The sequence below is a fragment of the Malus sylvestris genome, chromosome 5 (genome assembly GCF_916048215.2).
Source record: "Malus sylvestris chromosome 5, drMalSylv7.2, whole genome shotgun sequence".
NCBI classification, from domain to species: Eukaryota; Viridiplantae; Streptophyta; class Magnoliopsida; order Rosales; family Rosaceae; genus Malus; species Malus sylvestris.
In genome coordinates, this window is record NC_062264.1 from 32,593,337 (window position 1) to 32,600,550 (window position 7,214).

At 33.8% G+C, this 7,214-nt stretch overlaps 2 long non-coding RNA genes across 2 annotated transcripts in view; both read right to left on the reverse strand.

Moving 5' to 3' along the window:
* LOC126622099 (uncharacterized) overlaps nucleotides 1-4,616 on the reverse strand; it is a 43,291-nt gene extending 38,675 nt beyond the window's left edge. Inside the window, exon 1 of the long non-coding RNA XR_007623331.1 lies at nucleotides 4,064-4,616. This is a non-coding gene — a long non-coding RNA (uncharacterized LOC126622099). The remainder of the gene's footprint in view (nucleotides 1-4,063) is intronic.
* LOC126622098 (uncharacterized) lies at nucleotides 505-2,474 on the reverse strand. The gene is made up of 3 exons (XR_007623330.1): nucleotides 2,176-2,474; nucleotides 1,222-1,259; nucleotides 505-738 (listed from the first exon to the last, which is right to left on the reverse strand). It is a non-coding gene; the product is annotated as an uncharacterized LOC126622098 (long non-coding RNA).
* Nucleotides 4,617-7,214: the final 2,598 nt, after the last annotated feature.

Sequence of the window (7,214 nt, forward strand, 5' to 3'; positions counted from 1 at the left end):
CGTGATAGATGTGGGTTTTTCTTCTTGTATATATATGTGTAATGCTAGAGAGAGCAAATTACTAAGCCAAATGGTGTGAATGTGGATGTGGATGATTAGATTATAACTTAAGCGTTGATTAACGTGCTTATTTCATGTCGGTGACACATCATTTGTTTGCAACTAGAAGAAAAAAAGCTCATCTATAATGGTTGATGCCCATGGTAGATTGCAATCCACCACGAACAATGTGCCCGTTAGTAATCTGGATGTGATAAAAAGTCATAGTTTCAACTACAGGCTATGCTCGTTGTCTAATGTGATGCAACCACGGAACCACGGATTGTGCCCGTGGTAGATTAAAATCTAACACCACGTGCACTATAGACGTTGTGGATTCCAAATTGACCAAAAACAATGCCCGTTATAAAACAATTCCCAAAAATTAAAAAAAAAATTCAATAAAAATTATATATATAAATATTTATATACAAATTGCATATTTACTACAATATAACGATTACATAAAAAATCATAGATTAAAATTTCAATTATTACAAGCTGTACACTAAAACTAATAACAAACCAATGAGTTATACTAAGAAATACCAAACCATCCAAGAAGTATCAAATAGGCCATAACAAGGACATTGTCGCTTGAACACTTCAGATTTCTTTGAATACCTCCAAACAAAAGGGCCTTGAGAGTGAAATACTGCCCCTAATGCTTGACCCTTAACAATTGTTGCCTCTCTCTATCTACGTGGACATAAGCATATGGATCAAAAGAAAGAAAGTCAAAAGTTAACTAGCTTGTAGAGATATATGAATCTCCAATAGTCCAAATAAGAAGCCAAAAATTAACCAGTAAAGAATCGAACAGATATACAGACCTAACTCTAACAAGAGCATGTAGTGCAAAATTAGAATTGCATATACAGTGAATGAAGTAAATACAGAGCTTAACTTACAATCATCAATTCTCAGGTTTCTAGGTATTCCTCTCAACTGCTCTGCCTCTAAAACTAGAATTTCATGTACAGTTTTTGCCTCTAAACCTTTCTATTCATGCATCCCTCTAAAACTACATATATTTATGCAAACATATACTATACAAGATTAACCAAATCAATACCATAAACAGAGACTTTTTTGTTTTTAATAAACCATAAACATTAGTAACCAAACCAATACTATAAACTAAATCATTAATTAGCCCAAAAATTAATATGAAATTCTTACCTTGTCTGCAAGTTCTTTGTACAAATAGAAACTGGAAACTGCAAAGCAAAGAAACCACGGCTTAAGAATGAAACATCACTCAAAATTTATATTAAAAAAAACTTAAAACATATAAAAAGTTAAAAACTACCTGTGGAGAAGAGGGCTAGCATGTCTCAAATCTAGAGTCTTGAAATATTAATTTCATTAGATTACTAATTCAAGACGGACTGACGATAACGATTGATTTTTATTTTCCATATTCAACACCAGAATTTCATAACTTTTTCTCCAAAGGCTGCCCACTAATTAAAGTTTTCAAGTAAACAATTGGTGATAAAATCAAACTCCACAAACTAAAATTATAAGCATGAATAAGCATTGAGTTTGGTATGATTAAAGACCAAGAAGGGGAAATTAGAATCACAATTTGGGATGGAATTCAAGAAACACAATTCCAAAAAGAGTATAATCAGAATCACACTTAAGGAGTTGGGAGTCAAAATTGTCTAAATAATATCATTAAATTCAGATAACAACGAAAAAAAAAAAAAAACCAAGCACTCTGATTGGATTGCAGAAACAAGCATGCAATTAAAAAACTAGTGCAGCCCTCAGTCTCTCAGTTTTCAAACTCCTTAACCCCTTCAATGCTCACCATTCGAAACCCCAAAACACACATTTTCATAGAGAAAGCCATAAATCCAACTCCATCTCTCTGGTTTTGAAACCCTAGCCCAATCCCCGATCCCTAATCTTTCGATTTTAAAACTTGAGATCAAAATCACCAAAATGGAGAACTTGAAATCAAAATCGAAGAAGTAATACCTTCAACGAAATTTGGACATATGTAAATCAAAATCAAATTTAAATTCAAGTTCGAAATCGAACTCAACTGGAATCAGATCGAAGCAAAATCTAATAAACAATAGCAATTTGAGAAATCAAAATTAAAGAAATATACCGAGCGCACACCTGAAGAAGTTATAACATAGAAAGAAAGAATCACAATTTCATCAATGGTGGAGATTCGCCGCCCAGAATTTAATCGATCTCAGAGATCGATTCCTATTCCGCCACCGCCTCTGAAATCCACCGAGATATACACCAGCGAGATCTCGTGCTCTCTAGTTGGAGACGAAGACGAAGATCCTATAGATTGGGAATACCTGACATGCCCAAAGAAATAGAAAAAAAAATTAGGGTTCGAATAGTGTATACGAACAAGGCAAAGAAATGAGTAGTTTGGGGTCGGAGTAATTGTCGACATAAGAATAGGGGGTGAGACCTAGTGGTTGGCAGTGTCTGATATGAAAACGGTAAATAGGTTTCATTGAGATCTGAAATTTGAGTGTGTATTCTTATACTGGTTGATTAAAAAAATGAAAAATTATAATTATAACGACAGTACTTACAGTTTGTGGTAGATTTAAAATGTCGCTGTTGTCAAAATTTTTGTAACCACAGACATGCCTCGTGATAATATATAGCCAAACCACAATGGGCTTTAAACACATGTTGCTTCAACACCTTCAGTCACTGATCACTCTACGCCTGTTGTTAAACTAATTTATTTACCACGAACTTCAAACGTCTGTCATTAAATTGGACTTTTTATAACGGACTTCTTATGTCCATGGACAATCAGCCATGGTAGATATGGTGCTGTGGCGTATAAATTTGGTCCCTAGCATTATCTATAGTTAACTGCTATTAACCATCCCAACTAATCACCTCATAGGATGGTGACACGTGGCATACACAAAGTGATCACATTTGTCACTTAATGTTATAACCCAAAAAAAGACGTGCGTCACTTAATACATTCCATATATATATATTTGGGAGTTTTAACAAAAAGCCCACGGTACTGTTCATTTTAAAGAAAAATCACATTTTTACACTAAAAAGTCAAACCTGATACTATTTACTTTACCCTTTATTTTGTCCTTATCGTTAAAACTCAAAGTTTTCAAGCATTTTTCATTAGTTTTCCTTTTGCATGTAAATTTTCTTGATGATTATTATTTTTTAAATGATGCAAAACAACGTTAATAAGTTTAAATCAAACTCAACGGGGAGGAGCGTATGAATTAACACCAAAACCATGGATCCAACTAACAGCTAGCGCGCGCCAACTGTTTGATATATATTTTGAATTTGATGCTCCACAGTCCACAGGCATATAGTTCATGATATTGCATGACATTGTAAAACAAACAAAACGTTCATATGTTATTGCATGACTCACGTTATTAATGCATACTAATTTCAGATATCATGTAATGTTAGACACTGTCATACACCATGCACTTTTTGTGAACTGAAATATTTAGTTGAAAGGATTGGTGTTGGCTTCAAATTGTGAATGGCACTGTTTAGTTGAAAGGGTTTTTTTCTCCGGCACGAGTTATTTTATCAGTGTAACAGTTACACCGTCACATGGTATTACCTATCCATTCATGTTGTAATGAGTGGAATGCTAAATAACACTAAGTGATGGCGAAACCGTCTCACTTTAAAATTAGACTAAAAAAGGTGCCTTAATTTCAAACCAGATATGTAGAGCTTTCACTCTAACACAAACACACACATTTGTGGTATAATACTTATGTATATCTCTATGCAAAACACTGTCAGAGGTGTTTGTAGACCAGGTAATATATTTTCGCAATTTTATAGTTTAATTTCTGGTCAACAAAATGGTGTTTGATTTTAAACTCACTGTTAAATTAAAAGGTAACAAACCCATGCTAGAGCTACAGATGCACACAGGCACAAAAAGAAATTAATAAATATATATAATTTTCTCTGTACTTCGTATTATTCAGTCAATTTCATACACATTAGGAACCTAATACACTTTTTTTTTTACATTCTTACACATCTTATATAAGAAAAAAAAAAAAAAACCCTAAACTGCAGGCATTTTCCTGTACTTATTCACTGCTAAGAAAATATATCAAATGTTTAAAAGGGGTTAAAAATTAATTCTGCTAGTGCTTTTCGTTGATGGTTGCAGAGTCTTTGGAATTGGTACTACTTCAAGGTTTAGTTGGATTAGGACCTCCGGGAGGGACAGTGCCCCTAAGTATTTGCCTGATCAAAGGGAAGAAGGGACGATCCATCTGATGCAAAACATCATTCTTCATCTGATGCATAAACTTTTCTTCTCCATGCAACACTCTGCAGGCTTCGGACGATTGCATGTTCATAAGAAAAACCACAAAAAACACTGCCACCAAAAACATTTTTAGAAACTTCATTTTGTTGGGCAGACAAAGATTATTTTGCTTCTTTATTCTGTGGAAGAAGAAGGAATGAATGAATGAAGATAAAGATAAAGGTTTGTTGGAAACTAGATTTTGCTTCTTTTGTCTGTCTGAAAAATAGAAAGGATTGAAGTAATGAATGAATTGAAGGAATGAATAGATGGGGAATACGGGGGCCTCTTTTATAGGCATCAATTAAGACCAACTTTCATTTGACTTTGATTTTTATAAATCTATTTGTTTGTTTTGACTTGGAATTGAATGGGTCGTCATACCCGCAAGGGCTTTGGTTTTAACTTTTGAATTGAATGGGTCGTCATACCCGCAAGGGCTTTAGTTTTAACTTTGAATTGAATGGGTCGTCATACCCGCAAGGGCTTTGGTTTTATGGCTTCACCATATTGTGGGCCTATAACAAATCAAGGCTAATTAATAAAACACAATCGTTCTTTTTACTCTTAAGTTGAGCTATAGCCTTGTTTGTTTTTTTTTTTTTTGGAAACGAGCTATAGCTTTGTTTACTTAATTAATCTAGACAGTAAAACCTCTATATAGTCATCATGTTAGAACCAAGAGAATTTTATAACTTTAGGGACGTTATTACTTAATAGAGGTGTAGCTAAAAAATATTATTAGTGGAGTACGTCAATTTCTAAGATGTAACATTGAAAAAAGAAAGACACTCAATCTTTAAAATCTAGTGCATGTTGTATGTAGTACTCTCTTTAAGTTTAATGCTTATCGGAAACATGCTTGAGAAGCTAGAAACAGTCCATTTGACGAGATATTACGTACTTGCAAGCTCAAAAGCATGATATAAACTTTAAAAAAATAATACATTGTCTCAAACAATTATAGAGAAATATTTTAGTTCATCTTAAACTTGTATTTGTAGCGTTGCATATTTTTGTACTTATTAATAATTATTACTACATGGGGGTGAGGTCTTAATACGTGACCTATAAAAATCATCTTATTATAATGCGGAGTTTATTCTTTACATATATAACTGAGTGCAAGTTGGGACCATAAATTTTTATCACAATTAAGGAGGTTATTCCTATATAGAGTATTATGATAAAGAAGTTTTACTGTATATTTTGTAATTAAGTTGTCCTGGTTCAATTTTTTTTTATTAACATTACTAATGGTATAGAGGTATTTTGACCAACTCTTGTCGAGTTTTTTCACTATTTTCTTGAATCGCAATTTTGAACAGAAATTGGAGTTTTTGCATGCAAGTAAAAGCGTGTATAAGGCCTTTGAAGTTTGAACGTTGACTATTTTAATTGAAGTTTTAGTTGTCAGCTACGGTGTTGGTGTGTGCTAACCACATATATGTTAACGTATACTGAAATCCGAATCTGTAGTGAATACTCAAACAAGAAAAGGAGAAGAAAGAAGAGTTCTAGAGAGAGACTGAATGTTTAGAGAGAGAAACTTATGTATTGATCTGACTTGAAGATTACAGTAATTCCATTACATCTTATATAGTTTGCACTACTTACATCAGTAACTATATCAGTTAGTTATAACACCTTTAACCAACATAACCACCAATAGTCTATTAGCTAAGCTGATGTGGCATTGCCAGCTGTTATTACTGTCAACATCCCCCCTCAATCTAAGCTTGGGGTGACAAGCTTCAGATTGTAACAATGTCTGATGAATGCAGGACTGTGAAGACCCTTTGTTAGAACATCGGTAGTTTGCTCGTCAGTAGGAACATAGGCCACTGCAAGATCTCCTTTTTATACCTTCTCCCTTACAAAATGATAATCGGTATCCAAATGTTTTATTCTTGAGTGAAACACTGGATTCGAACTTAATGCAATAGCTGACATGGTATCACAATTAATAACAGGTGGTTGAAGTAAAACACACTTCAAATCTATCAAAATTTGTCTAACCCAAGCTATATCAGCAGCTGTATGAGCAAGGGCTTTGTATTCAGCTTTTGTAGAACTTCTAGATAATGAAGTTTGTTTATTTAATTGCCACGAAATAGGATTTTCTCCAAGAAAAACAATATATCCAATCACTGATCTTATGGTATTAAGATCCGCAGCCCAATCAGAATCAGAGAAAGCCGTGAGATGCATCTGTGATTGTGAAGAATAGACTATACCATGTTGCATCGTACCATGAAGGTATCTAAGAATCCTTTTTACAGCACCAAAATGAACCTCAGTTAGTGAATGCATGTGTTGACATACTGTATTCACAGCAAACACAATATCCCGTCTAGTAAACGTATGATACTGCAAGGAACCAACAATGCTTCTGTATGAACAAGGATCTGAAAGTAACACTCCTTCTGTCACCATCATTTGATTATGTGGTCTATATGGTGTATTGGCAGGCTTGCAAGAATCCATACATGCCTTATGAAGTAAATCCTTTATGTATTTCGACTGATTTACAAAAATGTCTCCATTTGGTTTATATTGAATCTATAAAACAAGGAAATATGTCAGCTTCCCCAAATCTTTCAAGTCAAACACAAAAGAGAGCTCTTGAACTATGAGTTGTACTTTAGTCACACATGATCTAGTCAATATTATATCATCAACATAGAGCAATAATATGATGATATCATTGTTATCAGTTTTGATAAACAAACTAGTATCAGATACTGATGTAGTAAACCCCATTATCACCAAGTAGCTTGTAAATTTTGAATTCCAAGCCCTTGGGGCTTGTTTGAGTCCATATAGTGACTTGAGGAGTTTGCATGCATAA